This window comes from Chiloscyllium plagiosum, chromosome 17 (assembly GCF_004010195.1).
Source record: "Chiloscyllium plagiosum isolate BGI_BamShark_2017 chromosome 17, ASM401019v2, whole genome shotgun sequence".
Classification (NCBI taxonomy): domain Eukaryota; kingdom Metazoa; phylum Chordata; class Chondrichthyes; order Orectolobiformes; family Hemiscylliidae; genus Chiloscyllium; species Chiloscyllium plagiosum.
Window position 1 is genome coordinate 1,290,894 of NC_057726.1, and position 15,527 is coordinate 1,306,420.

Genomic DNA, 15,527 nt, shown 5'->3' on the forward strand with positions numbered 1-15,527 from the left:
ACAGGGAGAGCCTTTTTCCAAGTATGGTGACGGCGAGCACAAGGGGGCATAGCTTTAAATTGAGGGGTGATAGATATAGGACAGATGTCAGAGGGAGTTTCTTTACTCAGAGAGTAGTAAGGGTATGGAATGCTTTGCCTGCAACGGTAGTAGATTCGCCAAATTTAAGTACATTTAAGTCGTCATTGGACAAGCATATGGACGTACATGGAATAGTGTCGGTTAGATGGGCTTCAGATTGGTATGATAGGTTGGCACAACATCAAGGGCCGAAGGGCCTGTACTGCGCTGTAATGTTCTATGTCCTAAGTGCAGGATGATGCAGTTTGAAAGAGGTGACAAGATAAGGGAGAAGTCAATGAATGACAGAACACTCGGAAACTCAGAAGAACAGAGGAATCTTGAGGTACTTGTGTTATAACACGGGGTAAACCCTCCGGCTTAATTCAAACCAGTCATACAGAAAAGATTTATCCCGTGCAGTAATCTGTGAACATTCGAGAGGCCAAGAACTATTTAAAGTAAGAATTAACAACTTTATTTCTTAAAGTATAACAGAGAATAATTAACTAACAAGTATTTACAACTCCTTCCTCTAACCTATCTTTTACCTTCCCCTTCGAAAATACTAGTTTGATAAAACCTCCGATTAAGATTTACCAAAAATTCAAATTTTCAAGGCCAGCCAGATATCAAAATCTTCTCTTGTATCTTCCTCGGTCTTTTCTTCTTTGTAGGGATTTCTGTTTCACAGATCACTGATCGATAAAGGTACCTCTAAGAGAGCTATTTTTCCAGGCAGTCTGCAGATGCAGGTTGCTTGGCAGTTCTCCTCTCAACTGTTCAATTTTCCTTGGTCTTATACCCCCCAAAACATCAGATTGTGTCATTGGCTTTTAAGATTGTCAATAGATTGGATTTTGGTATTTTTCGGGGTATAATTTAAACTGATTGGCCTAATTCAAATCTGCTTTGTCATCTCCAGGCAACGAGCTAATCAAGTTGTTCAACCAAATGTTACATTGTATCTTGTTCAGAACACTTGGTGCTGTGTCAGGTCGTTCTGTTGCTTTTAACTCTTTTAAAAGGTACAGTACACCCACTTGTCCACAGGTGGTGCAACAACTTAATAGAGAGCTAAGAATGCATATGGGACTCTTTTCTTTTTCAGTCATGGCATTAATTGTAAGAGCAGGGAGGTTATATTGGAGCTAGACAAAACTTTGGTTCGGTCAAATCGATGGAGTATTGATGGAGTACTGTGTGTAGTTGTGGTCTCTTCACTGTAGGAAGGATGCAATTGCTCTGGAAGGGGTGCAGAGGAGGTTCACCAGGATGTTGCCTGGGATGGAGCAGTTTAGTTATGAAGAGAGGCTGAATAAGCTCAGGTTATTTTGTTTGGAGCAGGGAATGTTGAAAGGGACCCAATAGACGTGTATAAGATTCTGAGGGGTATGGACAGGGTGAATAAAAAGCAGCTTTAGTTCAAAGGTCAAGAACAAGGAGGAATCATTTTAAGCAAAAGGCTGGAGGTTTAGATGGGATTTGATGAAAAGATATTTCATCGAGAGGGTGGTGGGGATGTGGAATGCCCTGCCTGTGAGGGTAGTTGAGACAGAAAACTCTTAACCTTTAAAAAGTACTTGGATGAATACTTGAAGTGCCATAATATTCAAGTGCTGGAAAGCTGGACTAATGTAGATGTAGAGTAGTTTTTGTTGGTGTATAATTGATGGACCAAAGGGCCGCTTCTGTACTGTTCACAATTTCACAAACCCATCAGCTACCAGTTACCAGCCAAATCTCACTTTCTATTCACAATGTGATGCCATTTATTCATCTTCCTAAGAGAGTTAGTGAGAGGCTGGTATGCAAATCAACTCAAATAATAGAAAAATACGACAGAAGCTGAAAATTTGAAACAAAAAGAAGAAAATGCTGGAGAGATTCAGCGGGTCTGGCAGAATCTGTGAAGAGATAGATGTTAACATTTTGAGAAACATATGACTCTTCTTCAGAAATTATTAGAACTTAACTGGTAAATTATTTCTGATATACAGTAGCTGCAATTACAGAGACACGGCTACAGGGTCACCAAAGATGGGAACAAAACATCCAGGGAGACCAGAATGGATGTGCAGAGATCGTGGCACATTTTTGGTCTAGAGGACAATGTAAGGACAGTCAGGGATGAGGCCATGGAGGGATTTGAAGACAAGGTTGGGAATTTTAAATCCGAAACATAACTGGCCCAAGTAGGCTAGTGTTGAGGTATGAGGAATAAAATTCCTGCCAGGCTCAGATGCAGATTCCAATAATGTTACAACTAACAGGATTGCCAATGGAACTAATTTGTCCAACAGAGACCTGAGGAGAAAGTAAGGTCTGCAGATGCTGGAGATCAGAGCCGGAGATGTGCTGCTGGAAAAGCGCAGCAGGTCAGGCAGCATCCAGGGAACAGGAGAATCGACGTTTCGGGCATAAGCCCTTCGGGCTTAAGGGCTTATGCCCGAAATGCCGATTCTCCTGTTCCCTGGATGCTGCCTGACCTGCTGCGCTTTTCCAGCAACACATCTCCAACAGAGACCTGACCAACCAAGAGTTTCTGCGTTTATATTCATTTTATAGGGAAGTCTTTCATTCCATTATTGACATCTGCTTTTATCTTGCTGTTTACTCACCAGTAATTTGAGAGACTTTATTAATTTTTGCAAGGTTTGTGAAGGTTTGTAGCTCAGGTTGAGGTTTAGGGTGTAGGTTTGCTCGCTGAGTGTTTGTTTATGGCATTGTGGTTGGAGTGCCAGGCTTCTAGGAATTCTCTGGCATGTCTTTGCTTGGCCTGTCCCAGGATAGATGTGTTGTCCCAGTTGAAAAATGGTGGCTTTTTTCATCCGTGTGTAGGGCTACGAGGGAGAGAGGGTCATGTCTTTTTGTGGCTGGCTGGTGTTCGTGTATCCTGGTGGCTAACTTTCTTCCTGTTTGTCCTACACGTAGTGTTTTTGTCAGTCCTTGCATGGAATTTTATAGATGACATTGGTTTTGTCCATGGGTTGTACTGGGTCTTTTAAGTTTGTTAGTTTTTGTTTGAGAGTGTTGGTGGGTTTGTGTGCTACTAGGATTCCGAGGGGTCTTAGTAGTCTGGCTGTCATTTCTGAGACTTCTTTGATGTATGGTAAGGTGGTTAGGGTTTCTGGCTGTGTTTGGTCTGCTTGTCGTAGTTTGTTCTTGAGGAATCTGCGCACTGTGTTTTTTGAGTATCTGTTCTTCTTGTATACGTTGTGGGCGGCACGGTGGCACAGTGGCACAGTGGTTAGCACTGCTGCCTCACAGCGCCAGAGACCCGGGTTCAATTCCCGCCTCAGGCGACTGACTGTGTGGAGTTTGCACGTTCTCCCCGTGTCTGCGTGGGTTTTCTCCGGGTGCTCCGGTTTCCTCCCACAGTCCAAAGATGTGCAGGTCAGGTGAATGGGCCATGCGAAATTGCCCGTAGTGTTAGGTAAGGGGTAAATGTAGGGTTATGGGTGGGTTGCGCTTCGGCGGGTCGGTGTGGACTTGTTGGGCCGAAGGGCCTGTTTCCACACTGTAAAGTAATCTAATCTAATCTAATCTTCTCCTCGGTTTTCCGAAGTATAGTTCCAACATTATACAATAACAACGTCAAGACTGTGCTTTGGTTTCTGCCTGTTTGCACTGGACCTTAGCCTGGGGTACTGGGCAAGTACCCCCGAACTGACCCGGATTTCTGTCAATGTGGAAGTTGCCGGAATTACAGGAGAGGAAGGGATGATGGGTTTGGTCACAGCTGGTTCCTGGCTGGGAAACTGCTGCTGTACTTTGGAGCTTTATCGCTCAATACAGGCCTGTCATTTCCTCTGTGGCAGACAATGCATCTCCTTTCACAGTACTCACCACCTCCCTCAGCAAAACATTCAACCAGATTCAGAGCCGTATCCAGGAATGAGCTCTGGGACAACCATCAGAAATTAAATGAAAGCTAGTCTGCTGCAAGGAGCTCAAATTTACTCAAACTTTAGAATTGTAAATTAATTTATCTTTGCAAACATTTATTTAATTGCTGAAGTGCTGAACCTGGCTCTGCAAGGACTGACAATCCTCCTGAAGGATTAGAGTCAATTATTGTGAACTGTATGTCACCGTAAAACGACAGCCAGGATTGATCTTACAGAGGATGCTGAAGTAATCTTCTTGCAGGTTGTACACTTCAGCATATAGTCAGTAAAGACCAAGTATATAAACCCATGTGTCATCTGAAGTTATGTAATGATCAGGGAGAATTGTCAAGGTTGAGGAACATTCTTGAAACTTGAGTAAAAGTGCCACCATAGAGATACTGAGCCTTACAGATCAGGGTACTCTATAGATCTGGAGTCTGGGATTCAGGATGATCCGCACTGAATTTAAAGTGAATTGAGTTGAATTGAATTGAATTTATTGTCACGTGTCCCGAGGCACAGTGAAAAGTTTTGTCTTGCGAGCAACACAGGCTGATCACATAGTTAAGTAGCAGAGATAGTAAACAATAGATAAACAGCGGTAAAAACAAAAACACAGGTACAGGCGAATGTTAAGGGCTTGTGAGTCCATTCAGTATTCTAACATAGTAGGGTAGAACTGTTACGAAACCGGCTGGTGCGTGTGTTCAGGCTTCTGTACCTTCTCCCCGATGGTAGAGGTTGTAGAAAAACATTGCCAGGGTGGGATGGATCTTTGAGAATGCTGCGGCCTTTCCTTGACAGTGGGCCTGGTAGATGGATTCTATAGATGGGTGGTTGGCCTTTGTGATTGTCCAGGCCGAGTTCACCACTCTCTGTAACCGTCTCCGATACTGAATGGTACAGTTGCCATACCAGGTAGTGATACATCCAGATAGAATGCTCTCGATGGCACACCTATAAACGTTGGCAAGGGTATTCGCCGTCATGCCAAGTTTTCTCAGCTGCCTGAGGAAGAAGAGATGTTGTTGGGCTTTTGTAACCAGTGCGTCCACATGAAGAGTCCAAGAAAGCTTGTTGTGGATGACCACTCCCAGGGGTTTGACACTCTCCACATTCCACCTCTGTCCTGTTAATGTGTAGGGGAACATGAGTAACATCCCGCCAAAAATCAATAATGAGTTCCTTGGTTTTGCCGGCATTGAGACCATTTTTCCAGGTCTTCCACCTCCCATCTGTAGTCTGTTTCATCGCCATCTGAGATTCAACCAATTATCATGGTGTCATCAGCGAACTTATAAATGACATTAGTCTGGTATTTGGCGATGCAGTCATGGGTATACAGTGACTACAGTAGGGGGTTGAGTACGCACCCTTGAGGGGCTGTGTAACTAAACTATCCATAACCTCCATATACAGTCTAGCAGTAAAATTAGACCCTTGGTCCGACTGAATCTCTCTGGTTAGCCCATACCATGTGAAGAAAGCTACTAACTCCTCTACCACCTTTTTTCCCTTGATACTCCATAACGGAATTGCCTCCGGAAATCTGGAAGATGCATCCATTATGGTGAACAAGTACTGGTTCCCACTTTTAGTTCTCAGGAGGGGACCTACACAATCAATTATAACCTGGGTGAAAGGTTCTTCAGATATGGGAATTGGCAACAAAGGTACTGGTTATTTTACCGCCTGTGGCTTACCTACCATTTGGCATGTATGACACTTTTGGCACAAGTTAACTACATTCTTGTGTATTCCAGGCCAATAAAAATATTTTTGTACCTTAGCCTGAGTCCTTCATACACCTAGGTGACCTCCTACAGACAATTCATGTGCTACCCGTAACACTCCCTGTCTGTATGCTACTGACAACACAATCTGGTGCCCTTCAGCCCGTTTCTCCTCTGCACTAACCTGTCGTAATCTCCATTTCCATCTTAGGATTCTATCTTTCAGATAATAACCCTCTGGAATATTCTCTGCCTCCTTTTTCGAGTACACATCCACATATATATAGTATCATCTTGTCTTGGTGTTGCAAGTCCCTTAGCCTTTCAGGACTAACACTTCTGCCTGACCCTCTGTCCAGGTTTTTCCTGCACCATTACATCAAACAGGGTGTCCGCTAACTGAACCTCAACTCCTTCATCTTTCTCTTTACCTTTTGCTTTGTGCTGTGATGTATGATAGTGGGATCTGGTTACTACACAGTCTGGGAAAAGTCAGACTGTTTTCTGTTATACCCCCTCTGTTTCTTGGTCTACCTTGGGCTTCTCCACAACAAGGGGTGTCACTCCCACCTTGGATCCTGCCAAATCATTCCCAACAAACTGGATTCCTGGAACTGATACTCTCAATCACTCCCGCTGTAACTTCCCCAGTCTTGAGTTGGCCCTCCAACCTGATCTTACATAGGGAACGTTAAATATCTGTCTATCTATCCCACAAATTACCACACTGTCATGTAACAGATCAGAAAGAGTGCATATTCGCTCCCATCCCTTACTATCAGCGACTGGTTAGATCCTGTATCTCTCAAAATTATAACTTTTTGCCCTTTCCCTGTCCTTTCTGAGTTAACTTTACTCACAGAGGCAAATTCTTTGTAGAGATCAGGTACAACTCCATACTCAGCCCCTGCTGAGGCAGTACACTATATGGCTCTTCTTGGGGTCACCTTTCCTATCTTCACTAATGCCCTGGCTTAGCTTCTTTTACCACATCTTTCCCCTTTCTTTAACAACCAACACTGTGACTTTACGTGTCCCACTTTACCACAGTGGAAACACCTGAGGCTTTTCACCCTCTTGGGCTATTTTTTTAACCTGTGGTAAACTCTTACCAGCGAATTGTTTGTAGAGATCAGGTACTAACTCCATACCCAGCTTCTGGCTAGACTGTACATTTCTTGGTTCTTTTTGGGATCTCCTTTACTAACTTCAATAATGTCACTGGCTTAGCTTCTTTTATGACATCTTTTCCCACAGTGCCTTTCTTTAACGACCAGTATCCCACTTTGGAAGCACCTAAGGCCTTTCACCTCCTTTCCATCCTCTAAGGCTTCTTTTTTATCCTATGATAAATTGTTACCAGTGCTCTCTACTCTTGGTTTTGCACAGTAGGATGTGCCCTTCTCCCAACATATATTCCTCACAGGACGAAATTCTAGTCGGAAGCTTGTCTTCTGCACCAACATGTACTCATCAGCTAATTTTGCTGCCCTTCTTACTTCCTGAACTTTCTGTTCCTCCACATGAAGTTTTAACATTTCTGGAAGTGAGTTTTTAAACTACCCCAGCTGAATAAATTCTTGTAAAGACTCAAAGGTCCTATCTATATTTAAAGCATGCACCCTTCTATCAAAATGACTATGTTTAATTCTTTTGAACTCAACATATATCTGATCTGGTTCCTCCTTTATGTTTCTGAACCACTGTCTATACGCTTCTGGTACCATTTCATAAGCCTGTTTGACCTCTTCATAATCTCTTGACCCCTCATCTGACAGTGTGGCAAATGCCTGACTAGCTCTGCCTACCAGTTTAGTCTGAACTAGCATTACCCATAAATCCTCAGACCACTCCATCTGCCCAGCCAATTTTTCAAATGAAATAAAGAAGGCTTCAACATCTTTCTCATGAGTTTTGACATATTTCTACATGTCACTACCTTCTCTTTTAATTTCCATCCTGTAAACTTGACGTTGCTGACTAAGTCACAATGTCTCCAGTTCAAATTCTCTCTCATTTTGTCTGTCCCTTTCTTCTCTTTCTCCTTGCCTTTCTTCTTTCTATCTTTGCTCAGCTAAGAACTTTCTCTCCCTCTCTTTTTGTTTATCTTCGAACTCCATTTTCCTCAATTGTAATTTAAGTTTTTCTACCTCTACTGCACTTGTCGGTTTCTCTGACCTCAGTGTTTGCGTAATTCCTTTAAAATGTCAGCTTTACTTTTGCCCTTGATTAAACCCAAATCTAATTTCTTTGCTAATTCTAAAACTATAGCTTTTTTCTTTCCTTCTGAACTTTCTTAGCAAATTTGAGAATCATCTTTAAATTCCAGAACCTCTTTAGCAATTTTAAGAGCCATCATTCTCACTTTTAATTTAATCAACCACCGGTCACTGAAATTAACCAAATTGTCTCACTTACATTTAATTTAAAGATCTAGGACACTAACCTGCAAGTGTTTAAATCTGCTAGGAGTTTTATACCTCCAAATCTATTCAAATCTGTCTAAACCAGTTCAAATCCTGGACGAGACCCAAACTGTTATCTCACGGGATAAACCCCCATTCTAATTTAAACCAGCAACATAGAAAAGGTTTATCCTGTGCAGAAATCTGTGAAAATTTGAGAGGCCAAGAACTATTTAAAGTAAAAATTAACAACATTTTTTCTTCAGGTATAACAGAGAATAATTGACTAACACTATTTACAACTCCTTCCTCTAACCTATCTTTTACTTTCCCTTCTAAAATACTGGTCCGATAAAACCCCCGAGTAAGATTTACCAAAAGTTAAAGTTTCAAAACCAGGCAGCTGTCGAATTGTATCTTCTCTTTGTATCTTTCTCTATTTTCTTTTCGTTTTCTTTGGAATTATGTTTCACAGGTCATTGATAGATAAAGGTACCTTTAAGAGAGCTATTTTCTGGGCAGTCTGTACATGCTTGGAGGTTTTCCCTTCAACTGTTCAATTTTTCCTGGTCATATACACCAAAGCATCAGATTGTGTCATTGGCTTTTAATATTGTCAATAAACTAAACTTAAACTTGATTGGAGGTTGGTATTTTGGGGTATAATTAAAACTGATTGGCCGAACTCAAATTTGTTTTTGTCTCATAGCAACTCAACTTGTGCTAGCTGCTGGACCAAATATTACAATGTAAATTCTCCAGCACTCTATGTGCTTGCTAATTGCTTCATTCTCTTAAAGGTACAGTATACTTCTACACCTTCATAATACTACCTCGTAACCCTGGGAGAAAGTGAGGACTGCAGATGCTGGAGATCAGAGTCGAGAGAGGGGTGCTGGAAAAATACAGCAGGTCAGGCAGCATCCGAAGAGCAGTAGAATCGACATTTCAGGCATAAGCCCTTCACCTCGTAACCCTGTAGAGCCATGTCTGATCATTGCTTCGTCAACTTTAAGTAAGCTTCCTCCTTCCTCTTGACTAGATGTTCCACATTTCTGGTCACCCAAGGTTCCTTCACCCTACCATCCCTTCCTTGCCTCAGTGGGACAAACCTATCCAGCACTATCAGCAAGTGCTCCCTAAACAACCTCCACATTTCTGTCCTGCATTTCCCTGAGAACATCTGTTCCCAATTTATTTTCCATAGCTCCTGCCTAATATCTTTGTAATTCCCCCTCCCCTGTTCCTGATGAAGGGCTTATCCCCAAAACAGATTAGGAGAAAGTGAGGACTGCAGGTGCTGGAGATCAGAGCTGAAAAATGTGTTGCTGGAAAAGCGCAGCAGGTCAGGCAGCATCCAAGGAGCAGGAGAATCGATGTTTCGGGCATAAGCCTTTCTTCAGGAATTCCTGAAGAAGGGCTTATGCCCAAAATGTCGATTCTCCTGCTCCTTGGATGCTGCCTGACCTGCTGCGCTTTTCCAGCAACACATTTTTCAGCTCTTAGTCCCAAAACGTTGACTGTCCTGCTCCCCGGATGCTGCCTGACCTGCTGTGCTTTTCCAGCACCACACTCTCAACTCTGATCTCCAGTACCTGCAGTCCTCACTTTCTCCTCTCCTCCAAATAAATACTTTCCCATGCCATCTGCTCCTCTCCATGGCAAAAGTAAAAGTCAGGGAGTTGTGATCACTATCACCGAAATGCTCTCCCACTGAGAGATCTGACACCTGACTTTGTTCATTGCCAAGCACCAAATCAAATATGGCCTCCCTTCTAGTCGAACTTCGACATTTACAAGTTTCATGTCTTTAAAACAGAACAGTAAGGAAGATTTTACAAACATAGAACAGTATGGTGGGGTTTCATGTACCGCGACGTGAACCCAAGATCATGGTTGAGATCATCTTCATGAGTACGGAACTTGGCTTTCAGTTTCTGCTTGGCAATTCTGCGTTATTGTGTATCTTGAAGAACATCTTGGAGGACACTGATCTAAAGATCGGAGGCTGAATGTCTTGACCACTGAAGTGTATTCCAACTGTGAGGGAACTGTGGTGGGTGGTGTTCCTGTTTGTACAGTTTTGGATTACGTGTTACTTTGGTTAGACCCTTATCACGTGACTCTTATACCTGTCATGTCATTCCAGCCATTTGGTCTGTCTCTAGCATCATCTTATTTTTGATTTTTTTTGTCATTATCTCTGTCTGAATTAACTGGATCATGGTCATCCCTTCACTTGCTGTTCAGCCATTGACTCTTTACTCTCAATGTCTGACACTTTTGATCACCTCAAAAGACTCGTTATCCAGCCTGCCAACACGCCACTCATACTATTTGTCCAATGTTTTGACATTCTTAATTACCTGGAAATATCTTGAAATGATCTTTCCGCTCATAAATTCTGTGCTTATGCATTTCTCTCCCCTTCACCTGACAAAGGAGCAGCGTTTGGAAAGCTTTTAATTTCAAATAAATCTATTGGACCTTAATCTGGTGTCATGTGACTTCTAACATTGTTTTCTATAATAGAAGTTCCTTTCAGCTAAAATTATCCTCAACCTCTCTGATAACCTATAGAAGAATGTTTCTTATTGAGTTTTGTCATTGGTATATATTTTCGGTGAACATTTTGCATTGTTTCTTTAAATATTTCACAGAATATCAGTGAACCCTGCATCACTACACAATACTAGATCAAAAATAGGATTTCTCCCTTTGTTGCATGACACTTGTAACTGGAAACTGCATAAAACATTCACCAAATTCATTTCCAGACCATCTTTGTCAGTTTGATTTATCCAGTCCATTTGAAGATTAAAGTCCCCCCACAATTCTATATTGCCTTTATTACAAACTCCAATTAGTTTTCCTTCATTCTCTGTCCAACAGTTTGATGTCTGTGAGGGGATTCTGTAAACTATGGCAACAATGTTTTTTGACCTTTGTTGTTCCTAACAATGAAGAAAGAAGCTAAAGTGAACCTAGGCTCCTTCAGGTCTGAGGCTGGGGAAATAATAATGGGGAAGCAGGAAATGGCAGGAGTTAAATACATACTTTGCATCAGTCTACATAGTAGAGGCATTAATAACTACTAGAATAAATCCAAAATTACGAAATTATTTAAGGGGCAAAAGAAGGAGAGGAAATGAATACAATACCCATCACAAGAGATAAAGTGTTAGGTGAACTAATGGGGCTAAAGCCCAATATGTCTCTTGGACCTGATGGGATGCATCCTAGGATCTTGAAGAAAGTAGTGATAGAGATAGTGAATGCACTGGTTCTAATCTTCTAGGAATCCACAGATTCTGGAAAAGTACCAGATGATTAGAAACCTGCCAATGGAACATCATTATTTCAAAAGGGAAGAAGACAAAAAAAATGTATCTATAGGCCAGTTAGCTCAATGTCTGTAACTGGGAAAAGATTGAGTGTATGATAAAGGATGTAATACCAGAACATTTAAAAATCCGACATATAAACAAGCAGAGTCAGCCTGGCTTCATGAAGGGGAAATCATGGCTGACAAATTGACTAGAATTCTTTGAGGAGATAACAGGCAGCATATATAAAGGAGAAGCAGTGGATATGACATTTTCAGATTTTCAGAAGGTGTGTGATAAGGTACCGCACATTAATCTGCTTAGTAAGGTAAGAGGTGTTGGAGGTGGTATATTAGCATTAATAGAGAATTGGCTAAATAACAGAAAACAAAGAGTTGGGATAAGGGGGGCATTTTCAGGAAGTCAACCTGCAACTAGTGGACTGCCACAGAGATCAGTGCTGTGACTACAATTATATACAATATATATTAATGACGAGGATGAGGTAAGTGAATGGACTAGCCAAGTTTGCAAATGATGCAAAAATTGGTGTTAAGTGGTGGCAAGGATGACAATAAAAGCCTACAGAGGAATAGTGACAAGTTAAGTGAATGGGCAAAAATTTGGCAGATGGAATATAATGTTGAAAAATGTGAGATAATGCATTTTGGCAGAAAGAATAGGGGAACTGAACTGTATTAAAATTGAGAAATATTGCAGGAAGATGCAGAACCGAGAGATTTGGAAGTCCTCATCTCTCCATAGACGTTACCAGACCTGCTGAGTCAATTTAGAATTTTCTGTTTTTCTGTATTTGATTTTCAGCACCTGTGGTATTTTGTCTGTTTTTGTGTGGTTCTTATTGAACACTGACTTCTTGTGATCTAAGAAGGAGAGTTCATTGCAAGTGGTGGTAATGGAACAACAGCATGGACCTGGATTGCAATGCACTTATCTTGGATGGTCTTTTAATCTCTACCTTTACTTAGAGCACGAGGTTGAGTGTGTTTGATAAATGCTCTCTCTTGCTGCTGAATGAAGTCCTCATTCACCATCACAAACCAAGTCTTTTACAAGAGTTACCATCGGGCCTCTCAATCTCAAGACGACATAACTGTGAAACTCTTTTCCCTCCATCTTCTTTCTACCGTGTAAGGCTTTTAATCACCAAATCCAAATTACCTAAATTATATTCCTGAATTATTTTTATTGTCAAAAGCCCTTTCAACTTTAGTCATGAATTTTAATTTTCAGCAACAGAACAAAATAAAAAAGAGTTGCAAAAACATGAGTCGGTACACTGCAGTGACAATGTTTTGAGCTGACCTCAATCTGGGTTAGACCTTCATTCCTGATGAACAGCTTGTGCCTGAAATGTCGACTCTCCTGTTTCTCGGATGCTGCCTGAACAGCTGTGCTTTTCCAGCACCACACTTTTTGACTTTGATCTCCAGCATCTGCAGGCCTCACTTTCTCCTCCTTCGTTTCAGATTGTATTTCTTTGCAAGAACACTAAATATAGAAAGTTTCGAGTTGACAATGAAGCTTTTGCACATGACATTATTGGAAATGGGACAATAATTGAAGACATTAATTCACCTGTATTTCCAGAAACCAGTTACACCTGAGCATCATGTACGGGTTGGGGTCTGGAGAAAAATAATACAGTGGTTGTGGAACGTTTTGGGAAATTCTGTGCAGAATCAATGAACAAAGAGATGTGACGGAAGGAGAGGTTTCAGTTTAATGGGTCTATAATGAAACAGATAAGATAAACTTTTGATAGGACTCTTGTGGTGCAGTTGTAATGTCCCTACCTCTGAGCGAGGAGAACCAAGCTCATATCCCACATTCTCACAGGTGTGTTCTGTATAAGTGTTAAACAGACACTTTCTACTAAACAACTTTCATAGGAACAGACATGACAGAAGTCAAGCACTGAAACAGAATCAAAAAGTACATCACCTTTCTCTTTATTAAAATGAGGACACAAGCGTTTGAACCACAACTGCAGCAGCAAAGGCTTTCCTGTCTCACAGATGTCTCCAAAGTGCGGACACAGCTGTGATCCCTGATAAACACAGAAGTCACTGCTTTCTGTCACTTTGCCATCACACAATGTGAATTTTATCAGCTTGCAACATACTAGAGACTTTCATGAGTGAAAACGAGAAGCGACTTACTTGACTCTTGCTCAATCTGATTGCGGTTGGTTCACTTACTCAATTCTTGAAGCTGTCATAGAGGCTAAATACTTAGGCATCGATCACTGATCCGTCTTGGAATCCAACTGCTCAAGCTCAGTCTTTCCCAGATAATTTCCAGCATTGATTCTTTTCTCTAGTCTTCCCTCTTAGTGCCCAAAAAGTCATTTTTGGTCTCATCTTCTTTCTCATCTCATTGTTGCCCATCACAATGCAATATGAAGACATAGGTCTGACTTCTATATTCCAATAACACACTGCTCCATCTCTCAACAACCTCTCTTGGCCTCTTTTTTGACCTTTGGTTAGACATCATGTTCAATATCCAAAACACTTCCCTCCAATTAAACACCAATGACCTAATCAGTAGTGCTCAAATTGAGTGTCACTAGGACTACATGTTCCAGACCACAATACAGTCCAAATTGGGCAAAAGAACAGAACTCCAGATGTGAGATGAAAGTGACAGCTCTTCACATCAAAGCAGCATTCAACCGAGTGCAGCATCAAGGAATCCTAGCAAAACTGAAATCAATGTGTATTGGGGGTAACCTCTCCACTGTTTACAATCATATTTGGCACATAGGAAGATGGTTGCAGTTGTTGGTGGTCAGTCACCTCAGCTCCAGGTCAGATCTGCAGGAGTCCCTTGGGCTAGTATTCTAGGTCCAACCAACTTCAGCTGCTTCATCAATGTCAAAAATCACGTGACACCGGGTCATAGTCCAACAGGTTTATTTGAAACTGCAAGGTTTCAGAGTCCCCGCTTCTTTCTCAGACAGCTAGTGAGAGACATTACATTGGACACAGAATTTATAAATAAAAGTCAAAAAGCCATACAACTTATGCGAATGTATTGAACAAACCTCGATGACTATTCTGTCTTTAATGAGTTAGAATGGAGGTGCAGGTTTCGATGGATTAATATGTAAATCCCAGAATTTCTTTCAAATCACTGCACCATAACTCCAGGTTTTACCAGAATAAAGGTGACTCCTCGGGGCAGAGCATTTTAGGAGAGTGAGGCCATGTTTCAGGTCTGTTTGTTTGGAGAGTGAGGCCATGGTTCAGGTCTGTTCCATTTCCAGTGCGAGCAGCAGCGAAGGTAAGACCGTTTGGTTTTAAAAGTGCTTACCGGTAGCGGGCAGCGGTGTTTTTGTTTTTCTCTTTCACTCTCTCTTCACAGAAAGAGCGGGAGCACCAGGGGGAAGTGACGACGACCAGAGGGGCAGCCGAGACCCGGAAGCAGTTAGTGTAAGCTTACCTGGGTAGGTTTTTTCCCCCTTTAAAAGCGCGAAGGAGAGGAACCCGAGGCACTACACGGGTAGTGCCTCCCACCCGCCCTCCTCCTCTAACCTAATAATAACACCTGTTGTGGTAAGTAGGTATGTCCTGAATTTTGCTTGTTGTATTCCTTAGACCCAGTTTTTTTTAAAATAAAAGTTAGCTTTAGAGGGATGGCAGTGAAGGCAGTGCAATGTTCCTCCTGCAACATGTATGAGGTGAGGGATGCCATCGACGTCCCTGCCGATTACACTTGCAGGAAGTGCACCCATCTCCAGCTCCTCCAAGACCGTGTTAGGGAACTGGAGCTGGAGTTGGATGAACTTCGGATCATTCGGGAGGCAGAGGGGGTCATAGATCAGAGTTATAGGGAAGTAGTAACTCCAAAGATGGCAGATAGATGGGTGACAGTGAGGGGGACTGGGAGGAAGCAGCCAGTGCAGGGACCCCCTGCGGACGTTCCCCTCAAGAACAAGTATACCGTTTTGGATACTTGTGGGGGGGATGACTTACCAGGGGTAAGTAACGGGGCACAGGTCTCTGGCACGGAGCCTGTCCCCGTTACTCAGAAGGGAAGGGTGAAGAAGAGCAGAGCAGTAGTAATTGGGGACCCGATAGTTCG